The following is a 19,972-nucleotide window of genomic DNA, read 5'->3' on the forward strand; positions in this document are numbered from 1 at the left end:
AATAATAAATAAATGAGCAATAAATAGCAAGAACAAGGGATGAAGAGTCCTTGAAAGTGAGTCCATAGGTTGTGGGAACATTTCACTGATGGGGCATGTGAAGTTATTCCCTTGGGTTCAAGAGCCTGACGGTTGCAGGGTAATTGTTTCTGAACCTAGTGGTGTGAGTCTTGAAGCTCCTGTGCCTTCTTCCTGATGATAGCAGCAAGAAGAGAGCATGTCCTGGGTGGTGGGGGTCCCTGATGATGGTTGCTGATTTTGGGAAGGTATGCTCAGTGGGGGGGAGGTTGTTACCTGGGATAGACTGGCGCATTACTTTTTGTAGGATTTTCCTTTGTTTCCATTCTAGGCTATGATATAACCAGTCAATTTACTCTCCACTATACATCTATAGAAGTTTGTCAAAGATTTAGATATCATGCCAAACCTTTGCAAACTTGTAAGGAAGTAAGGGCACTGTCACAGATCCCCAAAATAATAACACAGAGGAATTTAAAATTCCTGACCCCCTTCACCTCTACTCCTCTGACGAGAGCTGGCTCTTGAACTTCTCATTTCTTTCTCCTGAAGTTAATAATCAGCTCCTTGGTCTTGTTGACATTGAGTGAGAGGTTGTTATTATGGCATCACTCAGCCAGATTTTCAATCTGCCTCCTATCACCATCTTTGATTTGGCTAGCAACAGTTGTGTCATCAACAGATTTGAAAATGGCATTGCCACACAGTCAGAAGTGTAAATCAAACAGACCAGAGGGCTAAGCACACAGCCAGAAGTGGTGATAAAATCTACATTGTCATCATTTTAGAGGTTAGACAAGAGAATAGGAAAAAAGACTGTAAGACAAAGTCTCATAAAAGGGTTTAAATTTTCAAGCTATTTTCACTGGTTTGTGAGCACATAACTAAAGTTGAGAGGGCTGAGGGTTTCATGTTTCTAGGAGTGAACATCACATGTCCCGGTCTAACCATGTTGATGCCACAGCCTAAAAGCTCACCAACACCTCTACTTCCTCAGGATGCTAAAGAAATTCAGCATCCACCTGTCAACTCTCACCATCTTTTCTCAATGCATCAAGGAAAACTTTCTGTCTAGACACATAACAGTTTGGTATGGCAGTTGACATGCACGTGACCACAAGAAAGAGTGGACTCTCCCCTATGGACTCTGCTCTGTATATACTTCCTGCTGCTTCATAAAGCAGCTAGCATAATCAAAAACCCCATCCACTCTGGACATTCTCTCTTCTGCCCCCTCTCATCAGGCAGAAGATACAAAAGCCCGCAGGCGCACAAGGCCCAAAGACTTCTTCTATCATACTCTTATCAGACTCTTGAATGATAAGATGGTCTCTCAGCCTCACAATCTACCTTGTTATTTTATTTTATTTAGACATACAGCACGGTGACACACCCTTCTGGCTCAATGAGCCCAGGCCACCTAATTACTCCCATGTGACCAATTAACCAATTCGCTCCACTCTCCATGGCTCTGAAGCTGTGAGGCTGCTACACACTTCATGCCTGTGAGCTTTGCAACTCTTTGCCCTGCTGTGTTATGAACTGAGACTGAGGCTAAGGGCCTACTCTGGCTGCTCCGAACTCAATCTCATTCTAAATGCTGTTGCTTATATTTATTGTTTGTGTGATGTGTGTGTGTTTTTCCCTCTTTCTGCACAGAGGGTGTTGGTCTCTTAATTTTTAAATTGGGTTCCCTCAGGTTCCTTGCTTTGTGGATGCCTGTTACAGATGAATCTCAATGATGCATTATTTATACATACTTTGATGCTAAATGAACTCATATGTATTTGTAATGTGAGAGGAAACCAGAGCACCTGGAGGAAACCCCTGTGTTCATGGGAAGCACATAGTAACTCCTTACGGACAGCAGCGGATGGCGGTAAAGCACCTTAAAGCTATTTGCCAGCCGCCATAAAACGTCAGAAGAAGATGACGACAACACTGGCAGAATTGAAGTCAGGTTGCTGGTGCTGTGCATTACGCTAACAGCTACACTGCCGTACCATTACGATCTTGCATGTCATTGTTTACTTGCTCTGAACTTCTTCAGTAGCTTGTACACTTTATTCTGTATTGCTATTGTTTTACCTCATCCTAGCTCAAAGTACAGTGTAATGATTTCATCTGTATGAACAGCATGGAAAACAAGCTTTTCAATGTATCTTAATACAAATGGTAATAATAAACCAATAAACCAACACCAATGCCAACATTAAGGAACAGATCAGATATAATGCGGTGACACGGAACATCTAACCAGGTAGAAGCACGATCATAATAGCCTATGAAAGAGAAAAAGATGTAAGTGTATAATTTTTTTAAATTACCATCCCTGCAGTCTGAATAGCAGAATATGGGAAAAACATGCATTCAGTCAGACAGCAGTGTGACAAATCTGTCTTTATAGTGTTGCAAAACTCTGGAATATTACTGTTTGTAACATTATGCTGACAGGTATACTGATTTGTTAATGCACAATTTGAAAGATAGTGTTAAGGATCCTTTCTACATTACCATTTATTTAAAGTCAAGATGGAAATAGTTTTTCACCATTGCTGGGCCTTTACTTAGACTATTGATGTATATTTTATATGTTGATTAACATTTAAATCCTCCATGTAGACCCAGGGGTTCCCATCCTCTTTTATGCCATGGACCAATACCAAGAGTCACAATGTAATGATGCAGCTCTATAAAACTCTGGTTAGGCCACACTTGGAGTACTGTGTCCGGTTCCGGTCACCTCACCGTAGGAAGGATGTGGAAGCATTGGAAAGGGTACAGAGGAGATTTACCAGGATACTGCCTGGTTTAGAGAGTATGCATTATGATCAGAGATTAAGGGCACTAGGGCTTTACTCTTTGGAGAGAAGGAGGATGAGAGGAGACATGATAGAGGTATACAAGATAGTAAGAGGAATAGATAGAGTGGATAGCCAGCATCTCTTCCCCAGGGCACCACTGCTCAATACAAGAGGACATGGCTTTAAGGTAAGGGGTGGGAAGTTCAAGGGGGATATTAGAGGAAGGTTTTTTACTCAGAGAGTGGTTGGTGCATGGAATGCACTGCCTGAGTCAGTGGTGGAGGCAGATACACTAGTGAAATGTAAGAGACTACTAGACAGGTATATGGAAGAATTTAAGGTGGGGGGTTATATGGGAGGCAGGGTTTAAGGGTCGGCACAACATTGTGGGCTGAAGGGCCTGTACTGTGCTGTACAGTTCTATGTTCTATTAAGCAAGAGGTTCATAGTCCCCACGTTGGGAACTCCTGATCTGGACTAAATATGGTTAGGTGACCAAATATGTTGTCTGAATGCAGAGGACATGTTGGGGAAATAGATCTTCTCCATGTAATCTTCCCATAAAACTTTGCAATGTGTAGCTTTAATGCTAAAAGCACATACTGCATCAATAAAGGCATTTATTTTTACATCAAATTTATACATAAGAACATAAGAAATAGGAGCAGGAGTAGGCCATCCGGCCCTTCAAGCCTGCCCCACCATTCAATAAGGTCATGGTTGATCTGTCCGTAAACTCAGCTCCATCTACCTGCCTTTTCCCCATAACCCTTAATTCCCGGACTATGTAAAAATCTATCTAACTGTATCTTAAATATATTCAGTGAAGAGGCCTCAACTGCTTCCCTGGGCAGAGAATTCCACAAATTCACCGCTCTCTGGGAAAAACAGTTTCTCCTCCTCTCTGTCCTAAATCTTCTCCCCTGAATCTTGAGGCAATGTCCCCTAGTTCTCGTCTCATTAATTAATGGAAACAACTTTCCTATTTTTATTTTTTATCTATCCCTTTCAAAATTTTGTATGTTTCTATAAGATCCCCTCTCATTCTTCTGATTTCCAGAGAGTATAGTCCCAGTCAATTCAATCTCTCATCATAGGTTAACCCCTTCATCTCCTGAATCAACCTGGTGAACCTTCTCGGCACTGCCTCCAAAGCCAGTATATCCTTCCTCAAGAATGGAGACCAGAACTGCACACAGTACTCCAGGTAAGGCCTCACCAGTACCCGGTATAGTTGCAGCATGACCTCCCTGCTCTTGAATTCAATCCCTCAGCAATTAAGGCCAACATTCTATTTGCCTTCTTAATAAACTGTTGTACCTGCAAGCTAACTTTTTGCGATTCATGAACAAGCACTCCCAAGTCCCTCTGCACAACAGCATGCTGCAACCTTTCACCATTTAAATAATAATCTGCTCTTCTATTATTCCTTCCAAAGTGGATGATCTCACATTTACCAATGTTGTATTCCATCTGCCAGACCTTGCCCCACTCACTTAACCTATCTATATCCCTCTGCAGACTCCTCTCCACATCCTCTGTACAATTTGCTTTTCCACTCAATTTAGTGTCATCAGCAAATTTTGCTACGCTACACTCAGTCCCCTCTTCCAAATCATCAATGTAAATGGTAAACAGCTGTGGGCCCAGCACCGACCCCTGCGGCACCCCACTCACCACTGACCGCCAACCGGAGAAACACCCATTTATATCAACTCTCTACCTTCTATTTGTTAACCAATCCACTATCCATGCCAATACTCTTCCTCCGACTCCATGCATCCGTATCTTATTTCTAAGTCTCTTGTGCGGCACCTTATCGAACGCCTTCTGGAAATCCAAGTACATGACATCCACCTGTTCCTCTCTATCCACTGCACTCATTATGTCCTAAAAGAACTCCAGTAAGTCTATCAAACAGGACATGCCCTTTTTGAATCCATGCTGCGTCTGGCTAATGGAACCACTAGACATCTTTCTGCTGATGTGCTGTTGATAATGTGGTTGATAGAAAATTCTGTGGAAGGGAAATGTTAGATTGAGCTTGAAGTAGGTTGAAAGGTCAGCACAACATTGTGGGCTGAAGGACCTGTGCTGTACTGTTCTATGTTCTATGATCTGAGATAATATTTGGATTATTACATACACCACAGAATGTAAGTAAACTGAAAAAGCTACAAAAACATGAGTTACAAGGACATTATCAGGACTGGAGAGTCTAAGCTATAAAGAAAGACTGGGTGGAAATTTGTCTTGGAGCATAAGAGGCTGCAGAATGACCTGAAGGAGGTTTATAAAGACATGAAGGATGCAGATAATGTGAATAGCTGCAATACATTTCCCAGGTTTGGGAAACACTAAATGGTGCACACTTTGTTAAAAGTGCCTCCACCAAGACAAAATTACCTCTGTGGAAGCATTTTTTAAAAATTCTCAACTTCTCCCACAAATTTAGTGAGAAGATGAAAAAGCCCAATTAATCTAAACCAAAGACAAATTAAAAGTGAGACAGCTGTTGCGGACATGTAAGCATTATTCAGAGATAACAGGTATCCAATGAGGAGATCCTGAAATTGGACAGGAAACAAGAAAAACCTTCGACTGTTGCAACAATTTCTGTTTGCAGATGTATTTAATCAGACAGTACTCAGGACACTTGAACCATTAATCAGGGCTGATAGGACAAGAATCAGTTAATATTGCCTCAACATAGTTTCTCTATTGAGGAGCAATAATGGAAGGAGATATGCTAAAACAACTACTGAAAGCATCAGATTCTCAACAGAGATAAATTCGCCTGCAACATTCACAGTGACAATATGTGACACAAGCGTGGAGAGCAGAACAAAGCCATCTCCAGCAGTTATATTGTCCAGTGCAATACCTAACTTTAGAGCCCATTTATTTTCAGTCATTCACCACTGCATTACAAGATAACATAATAGTGTGATGCAACTGAAGGAGCCACAAGTTGTGTAGAATTCACAGGACTTTGCTGTCTCCTGCTCTAATTTATGCACACAACTGCTATTATATCTTTTGGTTAGTTCTGATTTGTTTTGGGACACCCTACAAAGGTAAGAGTACTTGATCCCTTGGCCCATTTCAAGACGAGATATCCCAGCTACATTTCCCCAGCTGCAGAGTTGGAATTTGCCGATATCTGTGCTGCAGTATCTGCTTTCAGGTCTTGTTCTAGGTGTGACATGGTGCAGGGTATTTGAATCTGGATTGCATAGCTGTGGATAAGAAAGAGAAAAATAAGGTTAAAAGAAGACAAAGTTGTGCAACTATTTGTAGAAATGTAGAAACATAGAAAACCTACAGCACAATACAGGCCCTTCAGCCCACAGGGTTGTGCCGAAAATGTCCCTACCTTAGAAATTACTAGGCTTACCCATAGCCCTCTATTTTCTATGCTCCATGTATCTATCCAAAAGTCTCTTAAAAGACCCTATCGTATCTGCTTCCAAAATCGTTGCCGGCAGCCCATTCCACGCACTTCACCACTCTCTGAGTAAAACACCCTGATACCTCCTCTGTACCTACTCCCCAGCACCTTAAACTTGTGTCCTCTTGTGGCAACCATTTCAGCCCTGGGAAAAAGCCTTTGACTATCCACATGATCAATGCCTCTCATCATCTTATACACCTCTATCAGGTCACCTCTCATCCTCTGACACTCCAAGGAGAAAAGGCCAAGTTCACTCAACTGATTTTCATAAGGCATGCTCCCCAATCCAGGCATCATTCTTGTAAATCTCCTCTGCACCTTTTCTATGGTTTCCACACCCTTCCAGTAGTGAGGCGACCAGAACTGAACACAGTACTCCAAGTGGGGTCTGACCAGGGACCTATATAGCTGCAACATTACCTCTCGGCTCCTAAATTCAATTCTATGATTAATGAAGGTCAATACACCATATGCTTTCTTAACCACAAAGTCAACCTGCACAGCTGCTTTGAGCGTCCTACAGACTTGGACCCCAAGATCCCTCTGATCCTCCACACTGCCAAGAGTCTTACCATTAATACTATTAGTACTATATTCTGCTATATTTGTGTTCTGATTTTAATTATTTAAAAGTATTTTCTTATAAAATTCTTAAAACTGATAGTGCTTTCGATAGTTTTGAAGTGCATATGTTTGGCTCAGACACTCAGAAGAACTGGCAAAATGTTGAGGGCTTTGACAGCTGGCAAAGTGAGGGGCGGGGCTTTTCAGAGGAACTTCATTGGCAAAGCTTCTTCTGTTCATCTACCTCACTCTGTCTGTTCACTCAAGTCCAAGGCACAGTTGATAGGCTTGCTGCTTGCATTTGAAATTCTTAACCCAGCAAGAGTGGCCTTCACAATTCAGGAGAGGTGAACTCAGGAGAGTAATATTGGAATTGGTATTGTCACATATACCAAGCCACAGTGAAAAGCTTAGTTTTGCAAGCCACCCATACAGTTAATTTAAAAGTATTTTGAGGTAGTGGGATAGTAGAATGCAGAATATAATGCTACAGTTACAGTGGGACAGGAGCTGTCCTTGAGACTGATAGTAGGTGTTTTCAATTTTTTGTATCTTCTGCCCAATGAGCTGGGGAGAAAAGAGATTGTCTAGGGAGGGTGGGTTCTTTGATTGTGCTAGCTGCTTTACCAAAGCAGCCAGAAATAGAGACAGAGTCCATGGAGGGGAGGTTGCTTCCCATGATGGCTGACCTACATCCAAAACCTTTTGGAGTATCAGAACATACTGGTATCACAATATCCGGCCCATGAAAATGAACCATCATCTGAATGGAGACCTGGAACCCATCTCAACGGCTGCCACACTAAAGCAGCTAGGACTAAAGCAACACAGGAGATTCTGCAGATGCTGGAATTCAAGCCCAACTCACACACAAAATGCTGGAGGAACTCAGCAGTTCAGACAGCATAGTTGGAAAGGAGCAGAGTCATATTTCAGGCCAAGACCCTTCATCAGGACAAGTTAGCACAACATGGTGAGCTGAAGGGCTTCTACTATACTGTACTGTTCTGTATTATGCGTTCTATGTTTTATATTCTATGCTTTTTTCCCGAACAAAATCAATAATGAAGTTTGTCTTGCATACTGTTCATCCAAATCAAATCATTACATGGTGCACTAAGGTAAAATGCCAAATCACAAACAGAAGAAATTGTGGAGAGGAATAAACAATGTCAGCTATTTATACCCTTCCATAGATGTTGTCTGATTTGCTGAGGGATAATCTGCAATTTTCTTCTTCCAGGGATGCATTCACACCACCACATGACCAGTTTTCCCCAGTGATCTCGCTTAGAACATTTCAATATTTAATTCATATTTACTTTGGATAATGTGTTAAATAATGTAGTAGCAAGATGATATATTAGCATGATACTGTTAATTCAAATGAATGATAAGATATATTCCAGTGCTATCTCTAAATTTCTATCCTTGATGAAATGACATTTGCATGTCAAGGTGCATCACCTCAAATAAGTATTTGAGAAGAGACATGTTAGAAATTTGTAATGAAATATCACAGTTTTCAATAATACCTCAATTATGAGTTTCCCAGAACTAAGCACAAATATCAGAAAAAATATGCTTCATAACAAAATCATGCCTTGACACAAATCTTCATGAAATAATATGCCACAGGATGAGACAATTCAGTCCATTATAATGCCCTATAAAATAGGCTTCCAATATTACATCAGTTGTATTAGAAACTAGAAAGTTTCTTACAGACTAGATTAAAAGATAAAAGATCACCTTTATTGATCACATGTACACCAAAACATTGAAATATGCAGTGAAATGCATCATTTGCGTTAGCAACCAACACAGTCTGAGGTTGTGGGGAGATTTAGGGAGACAGGAAGTGTGTGGTCATTCAAGTGAGTTACAGTCAGCAGTTTTATTTGTCACATTCACATCAAAACCTACAGTGAAATGCTTCAAATGCATCAATGACCAAAACAGTCCAAGGTCATGCTGGCGACAGCCTATGAGTGACACCATGCTTCCGGTGCCAATGTAATATGCCCACAATTTACTAACCCAAACCCATACGTCTTTGCAATGTGGGAGGACACCATAGCTCTGGGGGAAGCCCACACTGTCATGGGAAGAATGTATAGACTCCTTACATGTAGCACTAAGAATTGAGTCTTGATCAACTGAGCTCCTGAGTCGAAATTCTTTGGCAAGCAGCTCACCCATCAGCTATGACTTAACTGATAGTGTGTTTGCATAATCCAGAAAGGAACTGGAAAGCGAGTGTCATAGAATAATTCAACATGGAAGGAGGCCTTTCAGCCCAACCCATTCTTGCCGGCAATCGTGCCCACCAAGGTAGTCTCATCTGCCTATGTTTGCCCAAAATCCCTCTAAACTCCTCTTATCCATGTACTTGTCCAAATGTCTTAAATTTTATGATTCTTCCTGTCTCAACCATTTCCTCTGGAAGCTCATTTCATATACACACACTCTCTGCGTGCAGAAGTTGCCCCTCAGGTGCCTTATAAATTTTTCCACACTCACTTTAAACTGATGTCCTCCAGTGGTGTTTAGTTCCCCGTGATGTATACCCACCAGGATGTTATTCACCTCTATAAGGTCACCACTCAATCTCTTATGGTCCCTGGAATAAAGTTCCAGCTAGTCAAACTGCCTCAGCTTAAGCTTCAAATCCCGATAGCATCCTCACAAATGGGGATGCCATGGGCCGACAAGGTAATGCGCATCGCCTTACAGCGCCAGTGGCTGGGGTTCAATTCCCACACCATCCGTAAGGAGTTTATATGTTTTCCCCATAACCACGAGTTCCCTCCGTGTGCTGTGGTTTCCTCCCACATTCCAAAATTGTGCGGTTTATTGGGTTAATTCTCACATGATTGTAATTCAGAGGTGCAGGCTCATTAAGCCAGAAGACCGGTTACCATGATGAATCTTAAAAAACAAAATCTTCTCTGCACTCTTTCCAGGTTAATACTGTCCTTCTTGTAACAGGGTGGCATTTTGGTTTGATTCCAACTACAAGGAATTAAAAACATACGAACATGAGAAATAGGAGCAGGAGAAGGTCATCTGGCCAGTCAAGCCTTCCCACTACCGCTGCGTTGAGCACCTCCGCTCCGTCCGCCAAAACAGACAGGATCTCCCAGTAGCCACCCACTTCAACTCTGCTTCCCACTCCCATTCAGATATGTCCATACATGGCCTCCTCTACTGCCATGATGAGGCTAAACTCAGGTTGGAGGAGCAACACCTCATATACCGTCTAGGTAGTCTCCAGCCCCTTGGTATGAGCATAGAATTCTCCAACTTCCGGTAATTCCCTTCCCCTATCCCTATTTCACTCTGCCCCCTCCCCCAGCTGCCTACCAGCTCCCTCATGGTTCCACCTCCTTCTACTACCCATTGTGTTTTCCCCTATTCTTTCTTCACCTTTCCTGCCTATCACCTCCCTGCCTTCCTTCCCCCACCCCTTTATCTTTCCCCTTACTGGTTTTTCACCTGGAACCTACCAGCCTTCTCCTTCCCAGCCTCCCCCCACCTACTTTATACGGCCTCTGCCCCCTCCCTCTTCAGTCCTGACGAAGGGTTCTGGCCCGAAACGTCGACTGATCGTTTCCACGGATGCTGCCCGACCTGCTGAGTTCCTCCAGCGCGTTGTGAGTGTTGCTTTGACCCCAGCATCTGCAGATTATTTTGTGTTTAAGATCACACCTGATTTGGCCATGGACTCAACTCCACCTACCTGCCTTTTTTGTATTCCCCTGCTGTACAAAAATCTAACTGCCTCTTAAATGTATTTAGTAAGGTAGCCTCCACTGCTTCCCTGGCAGAGAATTCCCTGGATGCTCTACTCCTTTGGAAAAACAGTTCTCCATCCTAAATCTATTCTCCCAAATCTTGAGATTATGCCCCCTCATTCTAGTCTCACTTATCTGAAGAAAAAAAACTCACCTGTCAATATCTTATCTATACCTTTCATAATTTTATACATTCAGCGGCCACTTCATTAGGTACCTCCTGTACCTAATAAAATGGCCACCGATTGTATGTTCATGGTCTTCTGCTGCTGTAGCCCATCCACTTCAAGGTTCGATGTGTTGTGCATTCAGAGATGTTCTTCTGCACACCACTGTTGTAATGCGTGGCTACTTGAGTTACTGTTGCCTTCCTGTCAGCCTGCACCAGTCGAGCCATTCTCCTCCGACCTCTTTCAATAAAAATGGCATTTTTGTCCAGAGGACGGCTGCTCACTGGAATTTTTTAATTTTTCTGTAAACTCTAGAGACCATTGTGCATGATCAGCAGCTTCTAAGATACTCAAACCACCCTGAGTGGCAAAATCAATAATCTCGCCACAAAGTCACTTAGATCACATTTCTTCCCCATTCTGATGTTTGCTCAGAAGAACTGAACCACTTTACCATATCTGCAGCTTTTTTATGCATTGAGTTGCTACCACATGATAGGCTGATTAGATATTTGTATTAACGAGCAAGTGAACAGCTGTACCTAATAAAACGGCTAATGAGTGTATATTTCAATAAGGTCCTGTCTTATTCATCTGAATTCCATGAAGTATAGTGGCAGGTGACTCAAATGCTCCTCTTTGGCTAACCTCTTCTTCTCTGAAGTCAAGCTGCTGAACCTCCTCTGTATAACTTCAAGATCCAATTTATCATTCCTCAATTTTGGAGACCAGAAATGTATGCAATAATTCAGATGCAGCCTCTCTAATACTTTGTACAATTGCAGCAGAACCTTCCTGCTCTTTAATTCAATCCCTCTTGCAATAAGGCCAACATCCCATTTCCCTTCCAGGTAACCTGTTGCAACTGCAAATCAGCATTTTGAGATTCATGCACAAACAATCCCAGATCCCACTGCACAACAGCAGGCTGCAATCTTTCACAATTTACTTTATCTTCTTTTTCAATATTTTTATTGATTTCTTACATAAAAGAATACAGAGTACAGGAGGATATATATTATATATCAATTACAATACATTTAAATCACACTTATAGTCTCATTACCCCATATTCATGTAAATTAAATTGAATCATAGTATTGAAAAGTAATAATTTTATTATACAAAAAAATCTAAACCCACTACCATTTACTTTATAATCTGATCTTCCATTTTTCGTTACAAAGCGGTTTACCTCACATCTTTACCAACATTGTAATCCATACACTATAAAATTGCATTTGCCTTCTGACTGATCCTGCAAGTTAATCTTAAGGGAATTCTGAGCTAGGGTTCTCAAGTCTTGTTCCTCTGAATTCTGAATTCTTTCCCCATTTAGAAAATAGTCGGCACCTATATTCTTCTACCCAGGTGCATAATCCCACATTACCCTCCTCTGTATTCAACAACCACAGATCAATCTTAAAATTGGTATAAAAATGAAAATTAATGCAACATCATCATATTGTCAGCGATTTTGAACTCTAATATCCAGGACATACTTTTCTCGTTGCTGCCATCAAGAAGGAGGTACAAGAGCCTTAGGCCTCACACCACCAGATTCAGGAGACATTATTATCCTTCAACCATCAAGCTCCTGAACCAACATTCTTAACTTCACACACTTCAACTGATAACTGATTGCATAATCTATGGACTCACTTTCAAGGACTCTAAAACCATTTTCACTTCTATTTATCTATCAATCTATCAATTTATTTACATATTTTTTATTGCAGTTTGCGTTCTTTTGTGCATTGATTGTTTGTCAGTCTTTGTGTGTAGTTTTTCACTGGATCTATTGTATTTTGTCTTTTCAATTGTAAACATCTGTAAGAAAATTTTAAAAATTACTTTAAACTTTTTTTATATATTAAGCATAGCCATGATTTTTGAAATATAGCAGTTGTTAACCCAGTTTTTCCTTATATGTTAACCAAAACAAAATGCCATAGTTTACTATTATTATGAATTCACCAATGCAAAGATCTGGCACTTGGTTTTGTTACAAGAGGTCAGATATCTGTAATCGGTGAGTGATTTAAATTTATGCATTTCTACCACCATCACCCTCACCCCCACCCCATCAATCCTGTGTTGGTTGAGGGAGTACATAAAGCTTCAATAAGGCCTCTTTGCAATATAGAACAATGCCTTATAAAACTATTAAGTGATATTGAGCTTCATAATTTGCAATTCCTTCAAGGCAATTTAATCAAACTGAAATGACTAATCCCTCCATAATCCTGCTGAGGTTTTCTCTCATGTAGCTGGTATGCCAATAGGAGGTAATCTGAAGAAATACTTTGAAAAATTGGCATAGTGTCACTGATACTTCACATAACAGGTTGGTCATGGTTGATTTAAGGAAAAGATAAACACTGTCCATCACATTGGATCCGTTAAAACCAAAGGATTAGAGGATGATGAAAACAAGAATAATTACTATGGCTTGTAATAAAGACTTCATACATACAATTTATAAACAAAGTGTTCCCAGTGGCTCTCAGTGCACTGGGAGATATCCTAAAAGACCATATGACATAGGAGCAGAATTAGGCCATTCAGCCCATTGAGACTACACCACTATTTCATCATGGAAGATCCATTTTTCCTCTCAGCCTCATTCTCCTTTCAATCTTTCCTTTCATGCTCTGACTAATCAAGAATCTATCAATCTCTGCCTTAAATATATCCAATGACTTAGCCTCCACAGGAGTCTGTGGCAATGAATTCCACAGATTCACCACTCTTTCGCTAAAGAAATTGCTCCTCATCTCTATTCTCAAAGGACACCTCTCCATTCTGAGGCTGTGTCCTCTGGTCCTAGACTCCCCTAAAAGAGGAAACATCCTCTTCACATTCACTCTATCGAGGTCTTTCGACATTCAATAGGTTTCAATAAGGTCACCCCTCATTCTTCTGAATTACGCTTACAGGCCCAATACCATCAAACCCTCTTTATATTCCATTATTGTTGTAGTCATAGTGTCATTGAGTCACAGTGTCATTGAATCATAGCGTCACAGTGTTGTAGAGACAGTGTTGGAGAGTCACAGTGTTGTAGAAATCTTCAATTATTTATGTAGAGTCACAGTATCATAATGTTGTAGAGTCATAGTGCCATTGAGATATTCCATTATTGTTGTCGATCAATCGTATCATTGAGTTATACAAAGAAAAAAATACCCTTCTTGTAATGATCAATAATATTGAATATCTTAGATTAAATTATATTAGACTACAGTGCTATGCAAAGTCTTAAGCATATATGTATAGCTAGGGTATCTAAAATCTTTGCTCAGTATTGTATTTGTCAACGTGGAGCAGATAGCCAGTTTGAAAATCTGGCGGGAGCAAAGGATGTTAGGAATGACAAGGGTCAAATGCTATGGGAGGGGTATGGGGCAGGTGGCAGAGAAAGAGTACCAAGGTGGGGAGTGATGCAGATGCAGACACACAATCCTGAGATACCAGGCAGGGTCATTTGATTCCAAACAACTGGTTTATTGATCATCACAGAAAGTATCTCTGGTGCTTCCTGATTCCTTCCTTCTCCCTTCCCTTTTTCCAAACCATGATTCCCATCTCCCTGCCCCCTTCCCACTCTCACTCCCCAGTAGAATCAAGTATACTGATTCAGAATCAGGTCATTCTCATGGCCATCAGTGCACTGGGAGATATTCCATTATGAAAGAAGAGTCATAGTGTCATGGTGTCATTGAGTCATTGTGTCAAATCAGAATCATGTTTAACATCACTCACAAATGTAATGAAATATGTTATTTTTTCATGGCAACAGTACAGTGCAATACATAAAAGCACTACAATACTGTGTAAAAGTCTTACGCACCCTAGAGTGCTCTATCACTCTCTATTATTTAATTAATTAGTTTGTTTGTTTGTTTGTGTTTATTTATTAGTATGTATATCAAAACATACAGTGAAGCGCATCATTTACATTAACAACCAACAGACTCTGAGAATGTACTGAAGGCAGTCCGCAAATGTTGTCATGTTTCCAGCACCAACAGAGCATGCCCAAAGTATTCAGCAGGACAACAAGCAGCCAACATACAAAAAGACAGACACAACAGCAAAAAACACCTGTTCCTACACCTTATCCCCCACTAGATCAGGACTCCTCGACCTCTTGACCTTTCAACTTTGGGCCTCCAATCCCGGTACAGGCCACTTTCTTGCCTCTGACCACCACACTTCGGCCCAGGACTCACTGACTCGGACCTCTGATGTCTCATCTTGCTGAATGCCATTACAAATCCTCTGAAGTAAAAAATAGTGATGGTAAGCTGTGAACACAGGAGATTCTGCAGATGCTGGAAATCCACAGGAACATACACAAAATGCTGGAGGAACTCATTAAGTTAAGTAGCACCTATAGAAATGAATAAACAGTCAATGTTTTGGGTCAAGATGCTTCATCAGGACTGGGAAGGAAGAGGCGAGACGCCAGAATATGAAAGTGGGGTTAAGGGAAGGAGGACAAGCTGGAAGGTGATAGGTGAAGCTAACTGGGTGGGTAAGGGGAGGGATCTAGTAAGAAGCAGAAAGGTGATAGGTGGAAAAAGTAAAGGGCTGATAGGAGAGGAGACTGGACCATAGGAGAAAGAGAAGGAGAAGAGACACCAGGGAAAGGTGATAGCAGGTGAGGAGAAGAGGTAACAGGCCAGAGTGGGGAACTGAAAAAGAGGGAAGTAGGAGAGGGAAAAGTACCATAACGTCGAGAAATTGATGTTCGGGTCATCAGGCTGGAGGCTACCTAGACCTAATATGAATTCTTGCTCCTCCAACCTGAGAGTGGTCTCATCATGGCAGAAGAGGAGGCCAAGGACTGATATGTCAGAACAGCAATGGAGAATGGAATTAAAATGGTTGGCCACTGGGAAAATCCACTTTTTGCAGATGTGGAAGTGCTCAACAAAGTGGTCCCCCAATCTACATCAGGTCTCACCACATCAGGAGAACCAGATAGAGTAGAAGACCCCAACAGATTCACAGGTGAAATTTTGCCTCACCTGGAAGGACTGCTTGGAGCCCTGAATGGAGGTGAGAAAAGTGAATGGGCAGGTGTAGCACTTCTGTCACTTGCCGGGAAAAGTGTTGGGAGGGAGATTAATGGGGAAGGATGAATGGACAAAGGAATCATGGAGGGAGTGATTCCTGTGGAAAGATTAGAATGGGGAAGAGGTAAGATATGTTTAGTGGTAGGATCCCGTTGAAGATGGTAGAAGTTTTGAAGAATGATGTGTTGGATGTAAAAGCTCATGGATGGTAGGTAAGAACAAGAGGATCTCTATCCCTATTGAGGTGGTGGGAAGATGGGGTGAGCAGGGATGTCTGACATGTGCATGTGAGGGCAACAGCAATGGTGGAGGAAGGGAAAACACATTCTTTGAAGAAGTGAAGTTGTGGAAAGAAAAGCTTCATCCGAGGAGAAATTACAGTGGAGACAAAGGAGCTGAGAAAAAGGAATGTCATTTTTACAGGAGGCAGGGTGGGAAATGTTATAGTTTAGACACCGTGAGTTGTCAGAAGGGTTAGGCATGGGACTATCAATGTCTTCCCATAAAAAGAAAGACACAAGCGTGTAAAAATCCCATAAAACTCCAGACTGACAGAAACACCAACAGAAGTTCCAAAGACCTCACCCCTGGGAGGGGATTAGACATGCAGCCCGCAATCTCATCCCATAAAAATGCAGTGCTACAGAAATGCCAACAATAGCTCCAAAGACCTCACCCCTGGGAGGGGATGTTTGAAGATGGGACACTCCTGGGGATAATTTGAAAGTCTGGCCCAGTACCGAGGACTCTGGTGAGCTGCTATCAGCGGCCTATGGCCCAGTAGGAGTGACGGGCTTAATTAAGTAAGTAAGCAATTATCGATGTTGTTGTTCCATCTACAAAATTGTAAATGAAATACCAAGTACTTAGCAGTGGATATCATCTAACTCATTACAGAAATGTGTTTTTCCAGTAACCAAAACTGGGATCTAAATATTGAGAAACAACAGTAGCAAAGGAAAAAGAGGTGGGTTTAGCACTATTAATGAGTGCAAAAACAAATCCTTGGCACGCACTCATCATTGAACTTTATAGTTAGCGCTGTTTTAACATTCAGGTTTCTGGACATCATCATTTCACAGGACCTTAGGTGGGAGAACCATATCTCCTTTGTTAGCAGAAAGGCTTGTGGAAGTTGGTAAAATTCAATCTTTGCCAGAACATACTGGTATAATTCTACACTGTCATCATAGCGAGCATTGTCACATCAACCATTACTATCTGGTTTGTTGCAGTATCGTCTCATAATATACAAAAACTATGGAAAACTCTCAGGACAGCAGAAAGGTCATTGTCTGCAGTCTACCATTGCTGCAGGACTTCAAGATCTTCAAGTCATCTTTGAAGTTTCCTCCCCCAGGCAGTTAATGTGATAAACCATTCTAATTATCCACCCCCACCTTGTTCTATCTGTTACCTCAGTCACTGCACTGTTAACACTTTAAAACAATTTTTATAATGCTGATTACATTGTAAAAATATAATTGCATTCATGTATTTATACTCATTTTATTCCATGTTCATACATTAACCTCTGAATATGTTTTTACATAATTCTTTGTTCCTTATAATGTTTGAATGCTGTTTTTTGTTGCATGTCACACCCTGATCAACACATCACAGCAAATTCCTAATATAATACATATAAATGTATATGGCGAATAAAGTTCGCTGCTGATTTTTGATCCTTGAGGGATGACACTCATGCAATTGTACGTGATAATCTTGGCTCAGCAAATAATGGAATATTGTAGAATTAGAATCAACTTAGGTGGAGAAACAAATCATAAGACCATAAGACGATAAGACATAGGAGCAGAATTAGGCCATTCGTCCCACCAGGTCTGCACTACCATTCAATCATGGCTGATTTATTATTGTTCTCTACTCCATTCTCCTGCTTTCTCCTCGTAACCTTTGACACCCTCACTAATCAAGAACCTATCACCCTTCTCTTTGAATATACCCAATGAATTGGCTTCCATGGCTGTTCGAAGCAATGAATTCCACAGATTCATCAGACTCTAGCTAAAGCAATTTCTCCTCATCTTTGTTATAAAGAGATGTCCTTGTAATCTGAGGCTGTGACCTATGATCCTAGACTTCCCACACTAGAGGAAACATCCTCTCCATGACCACTCTATTGATCCTTTAATATTCATTAGGTTTCAAAGAGATCCCCCCTCCCCTTCTAAACTACAGAGACTACAGACCCAGAGCTATCAAACACTCTTCATACTTTAACCCTTTCATTTCTGGAGTCATTCTCATGAAACTCCTCTGGACCTTCTCCAATGCCAGCATATCCTTTCTTAGATAAGAGATGAGGTGGCACTACGGTAGCGTAGCGGTTAGCTTGATGCTATTATAGCTCAGAGCTTTCTGAAGTTCAGAGTTCAATTCAGGCGCCATTTTATAAGGAGTCTCTGTACGTCCTCCCAGTGGAATGTGGGAGTTTTCCCAGTAGCTCAGGTTACCTCCCACAGTTCAAAGACATACCAGGTAGGTTCATTGTTCAGGGTAAATTGTCCTGTAATTAGGTTAGGGTTAATTGGGTTTGTCAGGGTTTGCTGGGGCGGTGTGGCTTCACTGTATCACTGAAATAAACTAAAATAAAAAATAAACTGCTCACAATACACCATGTAATTACACTCATATGTCATTTACAGTAACACAGCTGATGGTCACAATTCACAGAATCAGTTTTATTAGTACTAGCATGTGGAATTTGTGGTTTGGAGGCAGCAGTATTTTGTAATACATAAAAAAATTATAAATTATAATAAGAAAGATATACATATATATTAATTAACTAAATTAGTGCAAAAGGAGAACAAAAAATAATGAGGTATTGTTTGTTGATGGGTTCATAAATCTGACGGCAGAAGGGAAGAAGCTGTTCTTAAAATGTTGAGTGTGTGTCTACAAACTTCAGTACCACCCCCCTGATGGTTTTAATGAGAAGAGGTCATGTTCTAGATGAGCGGTGTCCTTAATAATGTTTGCCACCTTCTTGAGGGATTGCCTTTTGAAGATGTCCTCGATAGCGCCCCTGACGAAGAGAGCTGAATATACAACCCTCCAACCCTGAGCTTTGCAGCCACAATATCAGGCAGAGATGCAGCCAGTCAGAATGCTCTCCATGGTACGCACATCTGCAGAAATCAGGGAGCACCTGAGATAGCCCATACAGACAGAGTAATGTTTCAATCTCTCACTCTGACTTTCCCGACAGATTTGGGGTTTGGCCTTTTTCAGTTCTGGATTTCAATTCGATTTTGCATTATTTTCTATTTAAAGGATATCATCCCAGTTTAAACTTTATAAAAATACTGGTCGGCATTTTCTTTGAAAACTGCCCTTCTCTTTGATGAGTAACCTTTCCATTTTGTGGAGAATATTGAACACACTACGTTTGAGATGAAGACTTTTGCTTGAAGAAAGTTTTTTAATTGAAAATAAATTGAAAATGAAAATCACCTTGCAGCTGGTGGAATATATATTTGCAACTCCTATGCCCTTGGCTGATCTGAGTAGCTGACACTTGGCTCTGCCATTTTCATCTCCACTGTAATCTATTACCAATCTAAATTGGTTTAGGTCAGCTGTCATGGCTTATGCAGTACAGTACATGATTGCAAAATTAGTTTTAACTTAAGTCTGTTCAGATCAGAGTTCAATCAAAGCTATATGACTTTGCTCACATTACTGAGCATTTTTTTTTAATTCATTCATATATAAAACTAAGTTAGTCATTTGGACCCTCTGGTCTACTGTGCAAAAAGACCATGCATTATTGGTTAGAACGACAACTCCAAATTCAGTTGACCATTCACCTTGCTTTTTAAGAATCTACTTTGGCCTTGGGTCTATGGTTCAGACCTAGTTTTATAGGTTTGTAAGATTAGTTTTTGAGGACAGCATGGGGCCACATTAGCAGCAGCAATAGGGATAAAGGGAGTGAGAGTTCAGGGGATATAAACGAAAAGTTAAGGGAAGGAAGCGGAGGTCACAGTCAGGAGCACTTCGAAGTTGGGGTTCTCAAGGATGGTGGTCTAACATCTGAGGTCTGCAGCACCCC

The 19,972-nt window shown here is 41.1% G+C and overlaps 1 long non-coding RNA gene across 1 annotated transcript in view; it reads left to right on the forward strand.

Moving 5' to 3' along the window:
* Positions 1 to 2,263: 2,263 nt before the first annotated feature.
* LOC134353425 (uncharacterized) overlaps positions 2,264 to 19,972 on the forward strand; it is a 60,153-nt gene continuing 42,444 nt past the window's right edge. The window contains exons 1-2 of the long non-coding RNA XR_010019622.1: positions 2,264 to 2,319; positions 3,920 to 4,029. This is a non-coding gene — a long non-coding RNA (uncharacterized LOC134353425). The remainder of the gene's footprint in view (positions 2,320 to 3,919; positions 4,030 to 19,972) is intronic.

This window comes from Mobula hypostoma, chromosome 10, assembly GCF_963921235.1.
Source record: "Mobula hypostoma chromosome 10, sMobHyp1.1, whole genome shotgun sequence".
NCBI classification, from domain to species: Eukaryota; Metazoa; Chordata; class Chondrichthyes; order Myliobatiformes; family Myliobatidae; genus Mobula; species Mobula hypostoma.